Consider the following 23,780-nt stretch of genomic DNA (forward strand, 5'->3'; position numbering starts at 1 on the left):
TTCTGAGTGTGTTTCTGTATTGTGTTAGTGTCTGACAATAAGTAAGGCGTAATTCCTCGTTTTCTGGATGTCTGTGTTTTTGGTTTGATATTTTTCTAAGTTTTTTCCTCATGTTATGGCAATCTGGGTCAAACCATTTTTCATAGTTTTTTGTTTTGGGTTTGTTCTTGCGAGCTTTCAAGTTTGCACTTGTTGCCAAATTATCAAAAATATTGTTTAGGTTAATAACTGCCCGGTTTACGCCTTCCTTATTGTGAGTGTATATGTTATCCAGAAAGGTGTCTAAGAGAGCTTGAGTTGATGCATTGCTAATTGTTTTCTGGTATTTTTCCGTGTCGTTTCTGGCCCATCTGTACGATTTTTTGGTGTTGTACAGTTTACTGGGTTGTGTTTCTATGTTGTTTGTTTCTGTCTTTTTGAGATACATAGTAATTTGACTGTGATCTGACAGTGTTGTTTGTGGTTTGACTGTGAATGCTCTGAAAGAGGATGGGTCTAAATCTGTAATCATATAGTCTACTGTGCTGCAGCCAAGAGGTGAGCAATAGGTCGATCTTCCAAGGAGGTCTCCTATGAACCTACCATTGACAATGTACAGACCCAGGTTTCGACAGAGCTGTAGTAGCTGTTTTCCGTTGGTATTTGACTGCTTGTCGCAGTTATGCCTGTATGGAAGGGAAGGGATGTCAAAGTGATTATTCCCGAATACTCACTCTCTCTCTCATACACACTCCACCACTCACACTCTCTCACACACACCCCACCACTCACTCTCTCTCGCACACACTCCACCACTCACACTCTCTCTCACACACACTCCAGCACTCACACTCTCTCACACACTTCACACTCTCCACCACTCACACTCTCTCACACACACTCCACCACTCACACTCTCTCACACACACCCCACCACTCACTCTCTCTCTCACACACACTCCACCACTCACACTCTCTCACACACACTCCACCACTCACACTCTCTCACACACACACCACCACTCTCACTCTCTCACACACACTCCACCACGCACACTCACACACACTCCACCACTCACACTCTCTCACACACACTCCACCGCTCACTCTCTCTCACACACACTCCACCGCTCACACTCTCACACACACTCCACCACTCACACTCTCACACACTCCACCACTCACACTCTCTCTCTCTCACACACTCCAGCACTCTCCAGCACACTCACTCTCTCACACTCTCTCACACACACCCCACCACTCACTCTCTCTCACACACACTCCACCACTCACACTCTCTCACACACACTCCACCACTCACACTCTCTCACACACTCTCCAGCACTCACACTCTCTCACACACTTCACACTCTCCACCACTCAGACTCTCTCACACACACTCCACCACTCACACTCTCTCACACACACTCCACCACTCTCACTCTCTCTCACACACTCCACCACTCACACACTCTCACACACACACCACCACTCACACTCTCTCACACACACCCCACCAGTCACTCTCTCCCTCACACACACTCCACCACTCACTCTCTCTCACACACTCCACCACTCTCTCTCACACACACTCCACCACTCACACTCTCTCACACACACTCCACCACTCACACTCTCTCACACACACACCACCACTCACACCCTCTCACACACACACCACCACTCACACTCTCTCACACACACTCCACCACTCACACTCTCTCACACACACACACCACCACTCGCACTCTCTCACACACACTCCACCGCTTGCACTCTCTCACACACACTCCACCGCTCGCACTCTCTCACACACACTCCACCGCTCGCACTCTCTCACACACACTCCACCGCTCTCACTCTCTCACACACACTCCACCACTCTCACTCTCTCTCACACACTCCACCACTCACACACTCTCACACACTCCACCACTCACACTCTCTCACACACTCCACCACTCACACTCGCTCTCACACTCCACCACTCACACTCTCTCACACACCCCACCACTCACTCTCTCTCACACACACCCCACCACTCACTCACTCTCACACACTCCACCGCTCACTCTCTCTCACACACACTCCACCGCTCGCACTCTCTCACACACACTCCACCACTTGCACTCTCTCACACACTCCACCACTCGCACACTCTCACACACTCCACCACTCGCACTCTCTCACACACACTCCACCGCTCACACTCTCTCACACACACTCCACCGCTCACACTCTCTCATACACACTCCACCGCTCACACTCTCTCACACACACTCCACCGCTCACACTCTCTCACACACTCCACCGCTCACACTCTCTCTCACACACTCCACCGCTCACACTCTCTCACACACACACACACTCCAACACTCACACTCTCTCACACACACACTCCACCACTCACACTCTCTCACACACACTCCAACACACACCCCACCACTCAGTCTCTCTCACACACACTCCACCACTCGCACTCTCTCACACACACTCCACCACTCACACTCTTTCTCACACACACACTCCACCACTCACACTCTCTCACACACTCCACCACTCACTCTCTCTCTCACACCCTCCACCACTCACACTCTCTCTCACACTCCACCACTCACACTCTCTCACACACTCCACCACTCACACTCTCTCACACACACACACTCCACCACTCACACCACTCACACTCTCACACACACTCCACCACTCTCACTCTCTCACACACTCCACCACTCACACTCTCTCTCACACACACTCCACCACTCACACTCTCACACACACTCCACCACTCACTCTCTCTCTCACACACTCCACCACTCACACTCTCTCACACACACTCCACCACTCACACTCTCTCACACACACTCCACCACTCACACTCTCTCACACACACACCACCACTCACACCCTCTCACACACACACCACCACTCACACTCTCTCACACACACTCCACCACTCACACTCTCTCACACACACACACCACCACTCGCACTCTCTCACACACACTCCACCGCTTGCACTCTCTCACACACACTCCACCGCTCGCACTCTCTCACACACACTCCACCGCTCGCACTCTCTCACACACACTCCACCGCTCTCACTCTCTCACACACACTCCACCACTCTCACTCTCTCTCACACACTCCACCACTCACACACTCTCACACACTCCACCACTCACACTCTCTCACACACTCCACCACTCACACTCGCTCTCACACTCCACCACTCACACTCTCTCACACACCCCACCACTCACTCTCTCTCACACACACCCCACCACTCACTCACTCTCACACACTCCACCGCTCACTCTCTCTCACACACACTCCACCGCTCGCACTCTCTCACACACACTCCACCACTTGCACTCTCTCACACACTCCACCACTCGCACACTCTCACACACTCCACCACTCGCACTCTCTCACACACACTCCACCGCTCACACTCTCTCACACACACTCCACCGCTCACACTCTCTCATACACACTCCACCGCTCACACTCTCTCACACACACTCCACCGCTCACACTCTCTCACACACTCCACCGCTCACACTCTCTCTCACACACTCCACCGCTCACACTCTCTCACACACACACACACTCCAACACTCACACTCTCTCACACACACACTCCACCACTCACACTCTCTCACACACACTCCAACACACACCCCACCACTCAGTCTCTCTCACACACACTCCACCACTCGCACTCTCTCACACACACTCCACCACTCACACTCTTTCTCACACACACACTCCACCACTCACACTCTCTCACACACTCCACCACTCACTCTCTCTCTCACACACTCCACCACTCACTCTCTCTCTCACACCCTCCACCACTCACACTCTCTCTCACACTCCACCACTCACACTCTCTCACACACTCCACCACTCACACTCTCTCACACACACACACTCCACCACTCACACCACTCACACTCTCACACACACTCCACCACTCTCACTCTCTCACACACTCCACCACTCACACTCTCTCTCACACACACTCCACCACTCACACTCTCACACACACTCCACCACTCACTCTCTCTCTCACACACTCCACCACTCACACTCTCTCACACACACTCCACCACTCACACTCTCTCACACACACTCCACCACTCACACTCTCTCTCACACACTCCACCACTCACACTCTCTCACACACACTCCACCACTCACACTCTCTCACACACACTCCACCACTCTCACACTCTCTCACACACTCCACCACTCACTCTCTCTCTCACACACTCCACCACTCACACTCTCTCTCACACACTCCACCACTCACACTCTCTCTCACACACTCCACCACTCACACTCTCTCACACACACTCCACCACTCACACACACTCTCACACACTCCACCACTCACACTCTCTCACACACACTCCACCACTCACACACTCTCTCACACACACTCCACCACTCACTCTCTCTCACACACACTCCACCACTCACACTCTCTCTCACACACTCCACCTCTCTCACACACTCCACCACTCACACTCTCTCTCACACACTCCACCACTCACACTCTCTCTCACACACTCCACCACTCACACTCTCTCTCACACACTCCACCACTCACACTCTCTCACACACTCCACCACTCACATTCTCTCACACACTCCACCACTCACACTCTCTCACACACACTCCACCACTCACACTCTCTCACACACACTCCACCACTCACACTCTCTCACACACACTCCACCACTCACACTCTCTCACATACACTCCACCACTCACACTCTCTCACACACACTCCACCACTCACACTCTCTCACACACACTCCACCACTCACATTCTCACACACACTCCACCACTCACACTCTCTCACACACACTCCACCACTCACACTCTCTCACACACACTCCACCACTCACACTCTCTCACACACTCCACCACTCTCACTCTCTCTCACACACTCCACCACTCACACTCTCTCTCACACACTCCACCACTCACACTCTCTCTCACACACTCCACCACTCACACTCTCTCTCACACACTCCACCACTCACACTCTCTCTCACACACTCCACCACTCACACTCTCTCTCACACACTCCACCACTCACACTCTCTCTCACACACTCCACCACTCACACTCTCTCTCACACACACTCCACCACTCACTCTCTCTCACACACACTCCACCACTCACACTCTCTCTCACACACTCCACCACTCACACTCTCTCACACACACTCCACCACTCACACACTCTCTCACACACTCCACCACTCACACTCTCTCACACACACTCCACCACTCACACTCTCTCTCTCACACACACTCCACCACTCACTCTCTCTCACACACACTCCACCACTCACACTCTCTCTCACACACTCCACCTCTCTCACACACTCCACCACTCACACTCTCTCTCACACACTCCACCACTCACACTCTCACACACTCCACCACTCACACTCTCTCTCACACACTCCACCACTCACACTCTCTCTCACACACTCCACCACTCACATTCTCTCACACACTCCAGCACTCACACTCTCTCACATACACTCCACCACTCACACTCTCTCACACACACTCCACCACTCACACTCTCTCACACACACTCCACCACTCACACTCTCTCACACACACTCCACCACTCACACTCTCTCACACACACTCCACCACTCACATTCTCACACACACTCCACCACTCACACTCTCTCACACACACTCCACCACTCACACTCTCTCACACACACTCCACCACTCACACTCTCTCACACACACTCCACCACTCACACTCTCTCACACACTCCACCACTCTCACTCTCTCTCACACACTCCACCACTCACACTCTCTCTCACACACTCCACCACTCACACTCTCTCTCACACACTCCACCACTCACACTCTCTCTCACACACTCCACCACTCACACTCTCTCTCACACACTCCACCACTCACACTCTCTCTCACACACTCCACCACTCACACTCTCTCTCACACACTCCACCACTCACACTCTCTCTCACACACTCCACCACTCACACTCTCTCACACGGACTCCACCACTCACACTCTCTCTCACGCACTCCACCACTCACACTCTCTCACACGCACTCCACCACTCACACTCTCTCACACACTCCACCACTCACACACTCTTACACACTCCACCACTCACACTCTCTCACACACTCCACCACTCACACTGTCTCACACACTCCACCACTCACACTCTCTCTCTCTCACACTCCACCACTCACACTCTCTCACACTCACACTCCACCACTCACACTCTCTCACACACACTCCACCACTCACACTCTCTCACACACACTCCACCACTCACACTCTCTCTCTCACACTCCACCACTCACACTCTCTCACACTCACACTCCACCACTCACACTCTCTCACACACACTCCACCACTCACACTCTCTCACACACACTCCACCACTCACACTCTCTCACACACACTCCACCACTCACACTCTCTCATACACACTCCACCACTCACACTCTCTCTCTCACACTCCACCACTCACACTTTCTCTCACACACTCCACCACTCTCACTCTCTCTCACACACTCCACCACTCACACTCTCTCACACACACTCCACCACTCACACTCTCTCACACACTCCACCACTCACACTCTCTCACACACACTCCACCACTCACACTCTCTCACACACACTCCACCACTCACACTCTCTCACACACACTCCACCACTCACACTCTCTCACACGCACTCCACCACTCACACTCTCTCACACGGACTCCACCACTCACACTCTCTCTCACGCACTCCACCACTCACACTCTCTCACACGCACTCCACCACTCACACTCTCTCACACACTCCACCACTCACACACTCTTACACACTCCACCACTCACACTCTCTCACACACTCCACCACTCACACTGTCTCACACACTCCACCACTCACACTCTCTCTCTCACACTCCACCACTCACACTCTCTCACACTCACACTCCACCACTCACACTCTCTCACACACACTCCACCACTCACACTCTCTCACACACACTCCACCACTCACACTCTCTCTCTCACACTCCACCACTCACACTCTCTCACACTCACACTCCACCACTCACACTCTCTCACACACACTCCACCACTCACACTCTCTCACACACACTCCACCACTCACACTCTCTCACACACACTCCACCACTCACACTCTCTCTCTCACACTCCACCACTCACACTTTCTCTCACACACTCCACCACTCTCACTCTCTCTCACACACTCCACCACTCACACTCTCTCACACACACCTCCACCACTCACACTCTCTCACACACTCCACCACTCACACTCTCTCACACACACTCCACCACTCACACTCTCTCACACACACTCCACCACTCACACTCTCTCACACACACTCCACCACTCACACTCTCTCAACAGCACTCCACCACTCACACTCTCTCACACACACACTCCACCACTCACACTCTCTCACACACATTCCACCTCTCACACACACTCCACCACTCACACTCTGACTCACACTCTCTCTCACACACTCCACCACTCACACTCTCTCACACACACCACCACTCACACTCTCTCACACACACCACCACTCACTCTCTCTCACACACACACACCACCACTCACTCTCTCACACACACTCCACCACTCTCACTCTCTCTCACACACTCCACCACTCACTCTCTCTCTCACACACTCCACCACTCACACTCTCACACACACACCACCACTCACACTCTCTCTCACACACTCCACCACTCACACCCTCTCACACACACTCCACCACTCACACTCTGACTCACACTCTCTCTCACACACTCCACCACTCACACTCTCTCACACACACTCCACCACTCTCACACTCACCACCACTCACACTCTCTCACACACACCACCACTCACACTCTCTCACACACACTCCACCACTCTCACTCTCTCACACACTCCACCACTCACACTCTCTCACACACTCCACCACTCACACTCTCTCACACACTCCACCACTCACACTCTCTCACACACTCCACCAATCACACTCTCTCACACACTCCACCACTCACACTCTCTCACACACACTCCACCACTCACACTCTCTCACACACACTCCACCACTCTCACTCTCTCACACACACTCCACCACTCTCACTCTCTCTCACACACTCCACCACTCACACTCTCTCTCACACACTCCACCACTCACACTCTCTCTCACACACTCCACCACTCACACTCTCTCTCACACACTCCACCACTCTCACTCTCTCACACACACTCCACCACTCACACTCTCTCACACACACTCCACCACTCACACTCTCTCACACACGCTCCACCACTCACACTCTCTCTCACACACTCCACCACTCACTCTCACACACTCCACCACTCACTCTCTCACACTCTCCTCCACTCACACTCTCTTACACACACGCCACCACTCACACTCTCTCACACACACTGCACCACTCACACTCTCTCACACACACCACCACTCACACTCTCTCTCACACACTCCACCACTCACACTCTCTCACACACACTCCACCGCTCACACTGTCTCACACACACTCCACCGCTCACGCACTCTCACACACTCCACCGCTCACACTCTCTCACACACACTCCACCACTCACACTCTCTCACACACTCCTCCACTCACACTCTCTTACACACACGCCACCACTCACACTCTCTCACACACACTGCACCACTCACACTCTCTCACACACACTCCACCACTCACACTCTCTCACACACACTCCACCACTCACACTCTCTCACACACTCTCCAGCACTCACACTCTCTCTCACACACTCCACCACTCACACTCTCTCACACGGACTCCACCACTCACACTCTCTCTCACGCACTCCACCACTCACACTCTCTCACACGCACTCCACCACTCACACTCTCTCACACACACTCCACCACTCACACTCTCTCACACACTCCACCACTCACACACTCTTACACACTCCACCACTCACACTGTCTCACACACTCCACCACTCACACTGTCTCACACACTCCACCACTCACACTCTCTCTCACACACTCCACCACTCACACTCTCTCTCACACACTCCACCACTCACACTCTCTCACACTCACACTCCACCACTCACACTCTCTCACACACTCCACCACTCGCACTGTCTCACACACTCCACCACTCACACTCTCTCTCTCACACTCCACCACTCACACTCTCTCACACTCACACTCCACCACTCACACTCTCTCACACACACTCCACCACTCACACTCTCTCACACACACTCCACCACTCACACTCTCTCTCTCACACTCCACCACTCACACTCTCTCACACTCACACTCCACCACTCACACTCTCTCTCACACACTCCACCACTCACACTCTCTCTCACACACTCCACCACTCACTCTCTCACACTCACACTCCACCACTCACACTCTCTCACACACACTCCACCACTCACACTCTCTCACACTCACACTCCACCACTCACACTCTCTCACACACACTCCACCACTCACACTCTCTCACACACACTCCACCACTCACACTCTCTCACACACACTCCACCACTCACACTCTCTCACACACACTCCACCACTCACACGCACTCCACCACTCACACTCTCTCACACGCACTCCACCACTCACACTCTCTCACACGCACTCCACCACTCACACTCTCTCACACACACTCCACCACTCACACTCTCTCACACACTCCACCACTGACACACTCTCTCACACACACTCCACCACTCACACTCTCTCACACACACTCCACCACTCACACTCTCTCTCACACACTCCACCACTCACACTCTCTCTCACGCACACTCCACCACTCACACTCTCTCTCACACACTCCACCACTCACTCTCTCACACACACTCCACCACTCACTCTCTCTCTCACACACTCCACCACTCTCACACTCTCACACACACTCCACCACTCACACTCTCTCTCACACACTCCACCACTCACACTCACACTCCACCACTCTCACTCTCTCACACACACTCCACCACTCACACTCTCTCACACTCACACTCCACCACTCACACTCTCTCTCACACACTCCACCACTCACACACTCTCACACACACTCCACCACTCACACTCTCTCACACACACTCCACCACTCACACTCTCTCACACTCACACTCCACCACTCACACTCTCTCTCACACACTTCACCACTCACACTCTCTCTCACACACTCCACCACTCACACTCTCTCACACACACTCCACCACTCTCACTCTCTCACACACACTCCACCACTCACACTCTCTCTCACACACACTCCACCACTCACACTCTCTCACACACACTCCACCACTCTCACTCCCTCACACAGACTCCACCACTCACTCTCTCTCTCACACACTCCACCACTCACACTCTCTCACACACTCCACCACTCACACTCTCTCACACACACTCCACCACTCACACTCTCTCTCACACACACTCCACCACTCACACTCTCTCTCACACACTCCACCACTCACACACTCTCTCACACACTCCACCACTCACACTCTCTCACACACTCCACCACTCACACTCTCTCTCACACACACTCCACCACTCACACTCTCTCTCACACACACTCCACCACTCACACTCTCTCACACACACACTCCACCACTCACACTCTCTCACACACACTCCACCACTCACACTCTCTCTCACACACACTCCACCACTCACACTCTCTCACACACACTCCACCACTCTCACTCTCTCTCACACACTCACACTCTCTCACACACTTCACACTCTCCACCACTCAGACTCTCTCACACACACTCCACCACTCACACTCTCTCACACACACTCCACCACTCACACTCTCTCACACACACTCCACCACTCACACTCTCTCTCTCTCACACTCCACCACTCACACTCTCTCTCACACACTCCACCACTCTCACTCTCTCTCACACACTCCACCACTCACACTCTCTCTCACACACTCCACCACTCACTCTCTCACACACTCCACCACTGACACTCTCTCTCTCTCACACACACTCCACCACTCACACTCTCTCTCACGCACACTCCACCACTCACACTCTCTCTCACACACTCCACCACTCACTCTCTCACACACACTCCACCACTCACTCTCTCACACACACTCCACCACTCACTCTCTCTCACACACACTCCACCACTCACACTCTCTCACACACACTCCACCACTCACACTCTCTCTCACACACTCCACCACTCACACACTCCACCACTCACACTCTCTCTCTCACACACTCCACCACTCACACTCTCTCTCACACACACTCCATCACTCACACACTCTCTCACACACACTACACCACTCACACTCTCTCACACTCACACTCCACCACTCATACACTCTCACACACAATCCACCACTCACTCTCTCTCTCTCTCACACACACTCCACCACTCACACTCTCTGTCACACACTCCACCACTCACACTCTCTCTCACACACTCCACCACTCACACTCTCTCTCACACACACTCCATCACTCACACTCTCTCTCACACACACTCCATCACTCACACTCTCTCTCTCACACAATCCACCACTCACACTCTCTCACACACACTCCACCACTCACACTCACACTCCACCACTCACACTCTCTCACACACACTCCACCACTCACACTCTCTCACACTCACACTCCACCACTCATACACTCTCACACACAATCCACCACTCACTCTCTCTCTCTCACACACACTCCACCACTCACACTCTCTCTCACACTCCACCACTCACACTCTCTCTCACACACTCCACCACTCACACTCTCTCACACACACTCCACCACTCACACTCTCTCACACACTCTCCACCACTCACACTCTCACACTCACACTCCACCACTCACACTCTCTCACACACACTCCACCACTCACACTCTCTCACACACACTCCACCACTCACACTCTCTCACACACACTCCACCACTCACTCTCTCTCTCACACACTCCACCACTCACACTCTCTCACACACTCCACCACTCACACACTCTCTCACACACTCCACCACTCACACTCTCTCACACACTCCACCACTCTCACTCTCTCTCACACACACTCCACCACTCACACTCTCTCTCACACACACTCCACCACTCACACTCTCTCACACACACTCCACCACTCACACACAATCCACCACTCACACTCTCTCACACACTCCACCACTCACACTCTCTCTCACACACTCCACCGCTCACACTCTCTCACACACACTCCACCACTCGCACTCTCTCACACACACTCCAACACTCGCACTCTCACACACACACTCCACCACTCACACTCTCTCTCACGCACACTCCATCACTCACACACTCCACCACTCACACTCTCTCTCACACACTCCAGCACTCACACTCTCTCACACACACTCCACCGCTCACACTCTCTCACACACACTCCACCGCTCACACTCTCTCACACACACTCCACCGCTCACACTCTCTCACACACACTCCACCACTCACACTCTCTCACACACACTCCACCACTCCCACTCTCTCACACACACTCCACCACTCACACACTCTCTCACACACTCTACCACTCACACTCTCTCACACACACTTCACCACTCACACTCTCTCACACACACTCCACCACTCACACTCTCTCACACTCACACTGCACCACTCACACTCCCTCTCACACTCTCCATCACTCACACTCTCTCACACACTCTCCATCACTCACACTCTCTCACACACACTCCACCACTCACTCTCTCTCTCACACACACTCCACCACTCACACTCTCTCTCACACACTCCACCACTCACTCTCTCTCACGCACACTCCACCACTCACACTCTCTCTCACGCACACTCCACCACTCACACTCTCTCACACACACTCCACCACTCACTCTCTCTCTCACACACACTCCACCACTCACACTCTCTCACACACACTCCACCACTCACACTCGCTGACGCACACTCCACCACTCACTCTCTCTCACACACACTCCACCACTCACACTCTCTCTCACACACACTCCACCACTCACACTCGCTGACGCACACTCCACCACTCACTCTCTCTCATACACACTCCACCACTCACACTCTCTCTCACACACACTCCACCACTCACACTCTCTCACACACACTCCACCACTCACACTCTCTCACACACTCCACCACTCACACTCTCTCACACACTCCACCACTCACACTCTCTCACACACACTCCACCACTCACACACTCTCACACACACTCCACCACTCACACTCTCTCACACACACTCCACCACTCACACTCTCTCACACACTCCACCACTCACACTCTCTCACACACACTCCACCACTCACACTCTCTCACACACTCCACCACTCACACTCTCTCTCTCACACACTCCACCACTCACACTCTCTCTCTCACACACTCCACCACTCACACTCTCTCACACACTCCACCACTCACACTCTCTCTCTCACACACTCCACCACTCACACTCTCTCACACACACTCCACCACTCACACTCTCTCACACACTCCACCACTCACACTCTCTCACACACACTCCACCACTCACACTCTCTCACACACACTCCACCACTCACACTCTCTCACACACACTCCACCACTCACACTCTCTCACACACACTCCACCACTCACACACTCTCACACACACTCCACCACTCACACTCTCTCACACACACTCCACCACTCACACTCTCTCTCACACACTCCACCACTCACACTCTCTCTCACACCCCACCACTCACACTCTCTCACACACTCCACCACTCACACTCTCTCTCTCACACTCCACCACTCACACTCTCTCTCACACTCCACCACTCACACTCTCTCTATCGCACTCCACCACTCACACACTCTCTCTCTCTCACACTCCACCACTCACACTCTCTCTCTCACACTCCACCACTCACACTCTCTCACACACACTCCACCACTCTCACTCAATTCAATTCAATTCAATTCAAATTGCTTTATTGGCATGATAAGGTACATCTTATGTTGCCAAAGCATCAAAATACATTCATGGTTGAACACATAAACGCAGATCTATTCATACAGTGTATGAACAGATATATCCCTGAGTGTATAAATATACATTCGCATAATTTATATATACTCTTTTCTTAGGTTTACTGGTTGTCCCTCTGTTTATGGCAAGCTGTAACATAGTGTGCCGCTAGTGTTACACAGTTTCTCTTTTCCCCTAGTAGGTATGGGAGTTTTTGATCATCATTCAAATTTCTGAATTCAGGGCATATTTGTGAGAATTTTTGGTAGAAATTCTCCCTGATGCCCTGATATTTTCCACAGGCTGTGAGGAAGTGCATCTCTGTCTCCACCACTCCCTGACTGCAGTGAGAGCATATCCTGTCCTCTCTTGGCAGCCTGGTCTGCCTGTTTCTGCCTTTTTCGATCACCAGGCTATGTTCACTAAGTCTGTACCTTGTCAAGGTTTTTCTCAGTTTGTTATCCTTTACCTTGGTCAGGTACTCAGCCATGTTGTATTGTCTGTTTAGGGCCAAGTAGCAATTGAGTTTGCTTTGGGTTTTTGTTGTTTCTGCCCAATATGACAGGTATTTTTCCTTTTGCTTAGTGACAATTGTGTTGGGTCGAATTCTCTGTGCTACGATGTCACTGTCCTGGGGCTGGTTATTGTTAGTATTGTTAGTGGTTGCTTCACTGAGTCCCAGGACTAGTTGACTGAGGGAGTTCTTCTTTATGGTCCTCTCTTGGCATTTCAAGGCTTCGTAATGATAGCAGTGGGGGTTGCTCATTTTTAGGTGTTTCCAAAATTTGGTGGCTCTTTTTTGGATAGTAATTATTAGTGGAAATTGGCCTAGTTCTGCCCTGCATGCATTGTTTACGGTTTTCCTTTGAGTCCGGAGGATACTTTTACAGAATTCTGCATGTAGGATCTCAATTGGGTGTTTGTCCCATTTTGCAAATTCTTGTTGTGCTAGCGGTCTCTCACACACACTCCACCACTCTCACACTCTCTCACACACTCCACCACTCACACTCTCTAACACACACTCCACCACTCTCACTCTCTCTCACACACTCCACCACTCACACTCTCTCTCTCACACTCCACCACTCACACTCTCTCTCACACACTCCACCACTCACACTCTCTCTCACACACTCCACCACTCACACTCTCTCTCTCACACACTCCACCACTCACACTCTCTCTCTCACACACTCCACCACTCACACTCTCTCACACACTCCACCACTCACACTCTCTCACACACTCCACCACTCACACTCTCTCACACGCACTCCACCACTCACACTCTCTCACACGCACTCCACCACTCACACTCTCTCACACGCACTCCACCACTCACTCTCTCTCACACACTCCACCACTCACACTCTCTCACACACTCCTCCACTCACACTCTCTCACACACACTCCACCACTCACACTCTCTCACACACACTCCACCACTCACACTCTCTCTCACACACACTCCACCACTCTCACTCTCTCACACACACTCCACCACTCACACTCTCTCACACACACTCCACCACTCACACTCTCTCACACACTCCGCCACTCACACTCTCTCACACACTCCACCACTCACACTCTCTCACACACTCCGCCACTCACACTCTCTCACACACTCCACCACTCACACTCTCTCTCACACACTCCACCACTCACACTCTCTCACACACACTCCGCCACTCACACTCTCTCACACACTCCACCACTCACACTCTCTCTCACACACTCCACCACTCACACTCTCTCACACACACTCCACCACTCTCACTCTCTCACACACACTCCACCACTCACACTCTCTCTCACACACACTCCACCACTCTCACTCTCTCACACACACTCCACCACTCACACTCTCTCACACACACTCCACCACTCACACTCTCTCACACACACTCCACCACTCACACTCTCTCTCACACACACTCCACCACTCACACTCTCTCTCACACACACTCCACCACTCACACTCTCTCTCACACACTCCACCACTCACTCTCTCTCTCACACACACTCCACCACTCACACTCTCTCTCACACACTCCACCACTCACACTCTCTCGCGCACACACCCCACCACTCACGCTCTCTCTCTCACAGTCCACCACTCACGGTCTCTCTCTCTCTCACACAGATGTACAGTCCACAAACCCCGCCCCGCCCCCCCCCCCTCACACACACACTCTCAGTGTAACTTTCCCCTACAGAGGCCAAGAAAATGGCAAGACCTAAAGTTCAACAACAAGGTGTCCATAGGTATTGGTATATACAGGCTGTTGTACTTCAATAACAGGAGAAGGTTCTTGTGCCTCCTTGCAGAAAGAGATAGGAAAGTCTGCCACAATTCGATTGGTAACAGTTGAGTACTTTATTTGGAAGATGAACAGAGTCAGGTCCAGGACATGAACAGTGATAGAATGCAGTACAGGAGGACGCCCCTTGGCCCATTGTGCCTGTGCCGGCTCTATGATAGCGCTATCCAATTAGTACCGCTCCCGCGCTCTTTCCCCACAGCACTGTAATTGTTTTCCATTCAACTATGTATCCAAGTCTCTTTTGAAAGTTATTATTGAATCTGATTCCACTTCTCTTTAGGGCAGTGCATTCCACATCACAACAACTTGCTGTGTAAAAAAAAGATTCTTCATGTCACCTCTGGTTCTTTTGCCAATCACCTTAAATATGTGTCTGGTTACAGACTCTTCTGCCACTGGAAACAGTTTCTCCTTATTTACTCTTATCAAAACTGTTCATGATTTTGAACACCTATCAAATCTCTTAACCTTCTCTGCTCTAAGGAACAACCCCAGCTTCTCCAGTTGCTCCACCTAACTGAAGTCCCTTATTTCTGGTACCATTCTAGTAAATCTCTTTTGAACTCTCTTCAAATCCTTGACATTCTCCTTAAAGTGTTGTGCCCAGAACACTATACTCCAGTAACCAGCGTTTTATAAAGGTTTAGCATAGCTACCTTGCTTTTTACTCTGTGCCTCTATTAATAAAGCCAAGGGTCCCATCTGCTTTTTTAACGGCCCTCTCAACTTGTCCTGTCACCTTCAATGATTTGTGTACATACACCCCCAGGTCTCTGTTCCTGCACCTCCTTTGAAATTGTTCCATTTAGTTGATATTGCCTCTCCTCACTATTCCTACCAAAATGTATCGCTTCACATTTCTCTGCATTGGCCCAGAACTTGGTGTCGGGGGCTTCCCGCGGGTGCAAGCCCCCGATCTGCACTCACCCTGCGCGCTGACATCTGAAGCCCGGGCCTGCTTGCATTTCCTTTCACAGGCCCGGTTCAGATGTCAGCGCGCAGTGCTTACCTGATCCAGCGGCGTAGTTAGTGCGATGTGCTGGCTGGGATCAGGTGAGCACTGTACAACCAATCAGGGGAGGGGAAGGTTCATTCATGAGTTTGAGAGTAAGAACTGTCAAACTCATGAAAATTACGGGGGCCCAAAACACTATTTAAACTTTAAATAAAAATTTAAAAAACATCCCAATCATTAAATTAAGTATAAATAAGTTTTAAAAAAAAATAATTTAAACAATTTTTTTTGAAAAAAAATAAATTTTTAATAAAAAGGGTCTAAAACTAAACTTACCTTATTGTAGATTCTTTAAAACAATAAACCTGTGGGGGAAAAAAAATTCTAAATTACACTAAAACACCACTTACCTGTAAAAGTAAATACTTACGTGTGCTTTTTACAAGCGTAAAGACCGGAGACCTTTAGACATGCGCAAATCCCCCAAAACAGAGGAAATCCAAGACGCACGCGCTGCCCCCTACAGCGCACACGCTAGCCTCTTCACCTCTTGGGTTAGAGGAGTGGAAATGCCGGTTTTCAGCGTATGCGCTGTGCATGCTGAAAACCGACATTTCCTCCGGCCAGACGTGTGAGTACCCCTTCCGTACTCACGCGTTTGGGGAGGAATTTCTGCCCCATTATCTTTCATCTGTCCTGTGTCTGCCCATTTCACCAGTCTGTCTATGTCCTCCTGAAGTCTGTTACTATCCTCCTCATTGTTCACTACATTTCCAAGTTTCGTATCGTCTGCTAACTTTGAAATTATGCCCTGGAACAGGGTCACTGGCAAGGCTTGGAAGCTAAGCAGAGCCAGGCCTGGTTAGTACCTGGAGGGGTGATCATCAGGGAAGACCAGGTGCAGAAGGTCACGGAAGGAGCCCTGAGGAGGGGCGGTTGGTGAGAAGGTCACGGAAGGAGCCACGGGAGGAGCGGCTGGTGAGAAGGTCATGGAAGGAGCCACGGGAGGAGCGGCTGGTGAGCAGGCCCGGGTGTTGGGCTGAAGATTGTCGGACAGGAGGAATGGTGGAAATGGAATGGCGGCGGGCACCGACGCAGCGGCTTTGCTTCTCCCAGTCATGGGAGCTTGCAAGATCACATTTCGTTGTTCATGTACTTGTGCAATGACAATAAAGTTGAATTATTATTATTATTAAATCAAAAAGAGCAGTGGTCCTAATACCGACCCCTGGGGAACACTCCTGTATACTACCCTCGAGTCTGAAAAACAACCGTTCACCACTATTCTCTGCTTTCTGTCCCTTAGCCAATTTGGTATCCCCACTGCCACTGTCCCTTTAATCCATGGGATTTAATTTTACTTACAAATCTATTATGTGGTACTTTGTCAAATGTCTTTTGAAAGGCTATATACACATCAACCACACTACCCTCATCACTTCTTCTTAGGCAGTCCCTCGGAACCGAGGATGACTTGCTTCCACATTAAAAATGAGTTCTCAGGTGACTGATGAGTCCAATGCAGGACCTACAGTCTCTGTCACAGGTTCAACTCTTTCCATTACTTCAAGTTAGTCAAGTTAAAAAAAGGGGCGTAACATTTGAAAAACCTCTAGTCCTCTGGCACCATCCCCATATCTAAGGAGGACTGGAAGATTGTTGCCAGAGCCTCTGCTAATTCCACCCTTGCTTCCCTAAGTAATCTAGAATGCATCCTGTTACGTCCGTGTGTAATTGAGACACGGACTGCAGGAGTTGGTTACAACAGGTGTTTACTGAGTGGAGACAAAACTGGAACTACTATACAAAGTTACTATACAGGCTTATATACAGGGGTGGTCACTACTGGTACTGCAGTATACAGGGGCTGCAGAATATAGTTCCTTCTTCAAAGTACATACACTACAATTCCTCCCCTTTTAGCTAAACAGTACATAACATTCGATTAATAATTAAATAACATATTTACAATTACAGTTGTTGCTATATACATTAGCTGAAGTTAAGCAATTATAAATTCAGTCTTTGAGGAGGCTTCCTGATTCTGTCTGGATAACGCCTCTTTGGGGTATCAGGTTCTTCTGGCGAAGTTGATTTGGGATCAACGTTGTTGTTTGGTTCGCCTGCTTCCAATATCACCGATTCTGAGGTACATGCAATTGGTACTTCGGTTTCATCACCAGGTGTATCGGATCGTGGTGTGGATTTGACGTTTTCCAGTGACTCTAGAATCTGGTCAGCGTAGCGTCTTACAATGCTCTCTCCAATGTCCACGGTATACATTAGAGGTCCTTGCCGTGTGCAGATCGTTCCTGGCTGCCATTTCTCTGTGCGGTAGTCCCGGGCCAAAACTGGTTGACCTATCTTAAAACTCCTGGTCGGCCTTTCATTCATATTCTGAAACTGCCTGTTCTCCACATCTCTTCTGATGTTTGGCTTAACCAAATCCAAGCGGCATCTTAGTCTTCGATTGATGAACATCATGGCTGGAGTTTGGTTGGTAACCGAATGTGTCGCATTCCGGTAGGCAAACAAGAAGTTATCCACCTTGTGTTGTAGGGGTATGTCTTCATTACACATTGCCTTGATAGCCTTCTTGAATGTTTGAACGAACCTCTCAGCCAATCCATTGGTGGCTGGATGATATGGGGCGGATGTGTAATGCTTAACACCATTGTTCTTTAAGAACCTCCGGAACTCTTCAGACACAAACTGTGGTCCATTGTCGGAGCAAATCTGTTCAGGCAGCCCATTTCTGGCGAATATGGTTCGTAAGACTGTGATAGTTTTTTCTGTGGTGGTTGAGGACATTTTTATTACCTCTGGCAACTTTGAATGTGCATCCACCGCAATTAAAAACATCGAGTCCATAAATGGACCAGCAAAATCAATGTGCACCCTTTGCCATGGAGATGAGGGCCACTCCCATGGATGTAGAGGGGCTTGTGGTGGGGTGTTTTGGACCTTCTGGCATCCTGTGCAGCTCTTGGTCATCTCTTCGATTTCTCTATCGATTCCCGGCCACCACACAAACGCTCTGGCTAAGTTCTTCATTTTTACCCCTCCCAGATGACCCTCATGAAGCTCATTGAGCACTCTATCCTTCAATTTGGGTGGAATTACTACTCTGGATCCACACATCAAGGTTCCTCAGCACACTGACAGCTGTTCTCTTCTCGGCGAGAATGCTGGCAACAGTGGTTCGCCATGTGCTGTCCATCCCTTCACCGTTAAATCATAGACCCTGGAGAATGTCGGGTCATTTCGTGTTTCCTTTTCTATGTTTGCATTCGTCACAGGTAGACATTCGACTATGGTCAAGTGGAATATCTCCACAGGATCCACTGCAGGTGCTTCTTCCACCATCGGCAATGGTAGGCGCGACAATCCATCAGCATTCCCATGCTGTTTAGTTCCTTTGTACTCGATGTCATATTGGTGTGCCCCTAGGAAAAGGGACCACCTCTGTAGCCGTTGTGCTGTTATTATCGGGATGCCCTTCTGAGGGTTGAAAATGGAGACAAGAGGTTGATGATCAGTTAGTAGAGTAAATTTCTGACCGTGCAGGTAGTGATTGAACTTCTTCACCCCCCACACCAGGTTAAGGGCCTCTCTGTCAATCTGGGCGTAGTTACGCTCGGCTGCAGTTAACGAGCGTGACGCAAAAGCTATCGGCCTCTCTGAACCATCAAGGAATTTACGTGACAGTACCGCTCCAATGCCGTAGGGAGACGCATCACACGCCAGTCTTATCGGTAGTGATGGGTTGTAGTGAGCCAATACTTCTCTTGAAGTGATTAGGTCTTTACTCTTCTGAAAGGCCCGCTTACATTCATCGCTCCATTTCCATGCTACTCCAGTTTGTAGTAGGGCGTTCAGTGGGTGCAGAATTGTGGACAAATTCGGCAAAAACTTATGGTAGTAATTCACCAATCTGAGGAATGACCTCAGTTGCGACACATTTTCAGGCGCTGGAGCCTTAACTACCGCTTCAATTTTGTCAGGGGACTTATGTAACCCCTCTTCATCAATCACGTGACCACAATACGATATCTGTTTCTTAAAAAACTCGCACTTGGGGCGATTGGCTCGTAGCCCATGTTCTCTTAGTCTAGTGAGCACCTGCTCTAGGTTGGCAAGGTGTTCACTGTCATTTTCACCTGTCACTAGGATGTCGTCCAAGTAACACTGAGTCCCCGGAATCCCTTGCAGGACTTGTTCCATCGCTCTTTGCCATATTGCCGGAGCTGATGCTACTCCGAATACCAGTCGATTATGCTGGTAAAGACCTTTGTGAGTGTTTATCGTGAGATACTTCCTAGAGGATTCTTCAACCTCCATCTGCAAATATGCTTGTGCTAGGTCAATTTTTGTAAAACGCTTCCCTCCAGATAGTGAGGCGAAAATATCTTCTATCCTCGGGAGAGGATACTGTACTGTGTGAAGGACTGGGTTCACCGTCACCTTGAAGTCCCCACAGATGCGAACCTTCCTTGGCTCCTCAGACTTATTGTTTAACGTTTTCTTCATGACAGGAACGATGGGTGTCGCCCACTCGCTCCAGTCTACCTTAGATAACATGCCTGCATTCTCCAGATTCTCCAGCTCTGCCTCGACGGCTGGGCGAATTGCATACGGTACCGGTCTTGCTTTGAAAAACTTTGGAATTGCATTCTCTTCTATTTTTATCAAGGCGGTTATGCCTTTAAGAGTTCCCAGTTCTTGTTGAAATACCTCTTTAGCGTTAGCTAAGATTTTTGACAATCGTCCAGGTGTGACGTCGTCACCCTTTTTACCAGCCACAGTCAGTGCCTGAATGGAGTGCCAGTCTAAACTTATCTTTCTGATCCATTCACGTCCCAATAACGGTGGTCCACCATCTTGCAGTATGTACAGATACAATTTCTGTATTTCCTTGCCGTTGTATTCGACAGGCACCCTTATTTTCCCTCTGGGGTATACTTTCTGCCCCGTATACGTCTTCAAGACAATGGATGTGTCTTTCAAGGGTATGTGTGAGAATAGCTGCTCGTAGTCTCGTCGATTCATGACGGCCAGGGCTGATCCTGTATCCAATTCCATTTTGATTTGGGACCCTGCTATCATGAGAGTGACCTAAATGGTTTGGTGATCCTCTTTTGCGATTACGTTGTGAAGTTTGAGACAGCTTAGTCTCTTGTTCCCGGATTCACTATCGCTCTTCTGGTCTTCAGAACTACTGTCCGTCATCTTTTGTACTTTCCTGTACTGTTCCTTAGTAGCCTTTTTGTTGTCGTTAGTCTTCTTCCCGGACCGGCAAACTCGTGCAATGTGTCCCATCTTTCCGCATTGCCTGCATATTTTGTCCTTGGACCAGCAGTCCTTCTGGTCATGGGTTGTTCTGCCGCAGCGATAACATTTTTCAAATCCCCGTGTCATTTCATGGGTGCCGTATTCCTGTGGCATTTGCTGTATTTCCGCAGCTCCCCTTGCTGCTGCTTCGTACGATACTGCCATGCTGAAAGCCTTATCTAGCGTCAGCTCTTTCTCTGAGAGTAACCTCTTCTGGGTTCCTTCACTCAGGAGTCCACAGACAAATTTGTCCCATAGGGTATCTGCCAGTCCTGCTCCGAACTGGCAGTGCTTTGATAGCTTGCGTAGTTCCGTAAGGTAATCAGCATTGCTCTCATCTTTATGCTGATTTCTCTTGTGGAATTTAAATCTTTCTGCTATCAGCAGCAGTGTAGGATTTAGGTGTTCCTGTAGGATATCAACAATTTCGTTAAAACTCTTCGCCATCGGTTTGGCTGGAGTGATCAGGTGCCGCAATAGGCCGTACGTTCTTGCGCCCATTAAGTTTAGTAGTACCGATGCCTTTTTCTCATCGGCTACTTCATTTGCCTTGCAATATACTTCGACTCTTTCCACATACGTGGTCCAGTCTTCTATTGCATTATCGAAGGCAGTGATATTGCCAGTCTTCGGCATCTTGGAGATCTAAGATGGCGCCTCCCGCGCTTTGCCTTCTTCCCCGATTGAACAAAATGGCGCCTCCCGCGCTTTGCCTTCTTCCCCGCTGGATTAAGATGGCGCCTCCCGCGCTTTCTGTCTTCTCCGCTGCTGCTAGCGCTGTTGCTGGCGTTTTTATGCCTTGATGGCGACGCCCTATGGTCTTTGCGCACTTCCCCCCCGCGCTGCTGCTAACGCCGCTCTCCGCGGTCCCCGTGGCAAACTGCAGCTCCTCGCGGCTTTCTGCGCTTCTAATTTCTTTTATTTTAATTACTGTTCCCGTCGTCAGAGCAAACCCTACGGGACACTTTCCTCCCTCTTCTCGGGTCTGTACGTTTCCCGGCTTCGTAGCACCGGCCATGCCCTGTGTGCTCCACCCTCTCTCTCTCTCCTCTTCCCGACAACGCTGCTCGGCCCCGTTGAAAAGCCA

This window comes from Somniosus microcephalus, chromosome 7 (genome assembly GCF_052327205.1).
Source record: "Somniosus microcephalus isolate GS21.2 chromosome 7, FLI_Smic_1.0, whole genome shotgun sequence".
Classification (NCBI taxonomy): domain Eukaryota; kingdom Metazoa; phylum Chordata; class Chondrichthyes; order Squaliformes; family Somniosidae; genus Somniosus; species Somniosus microcephalus.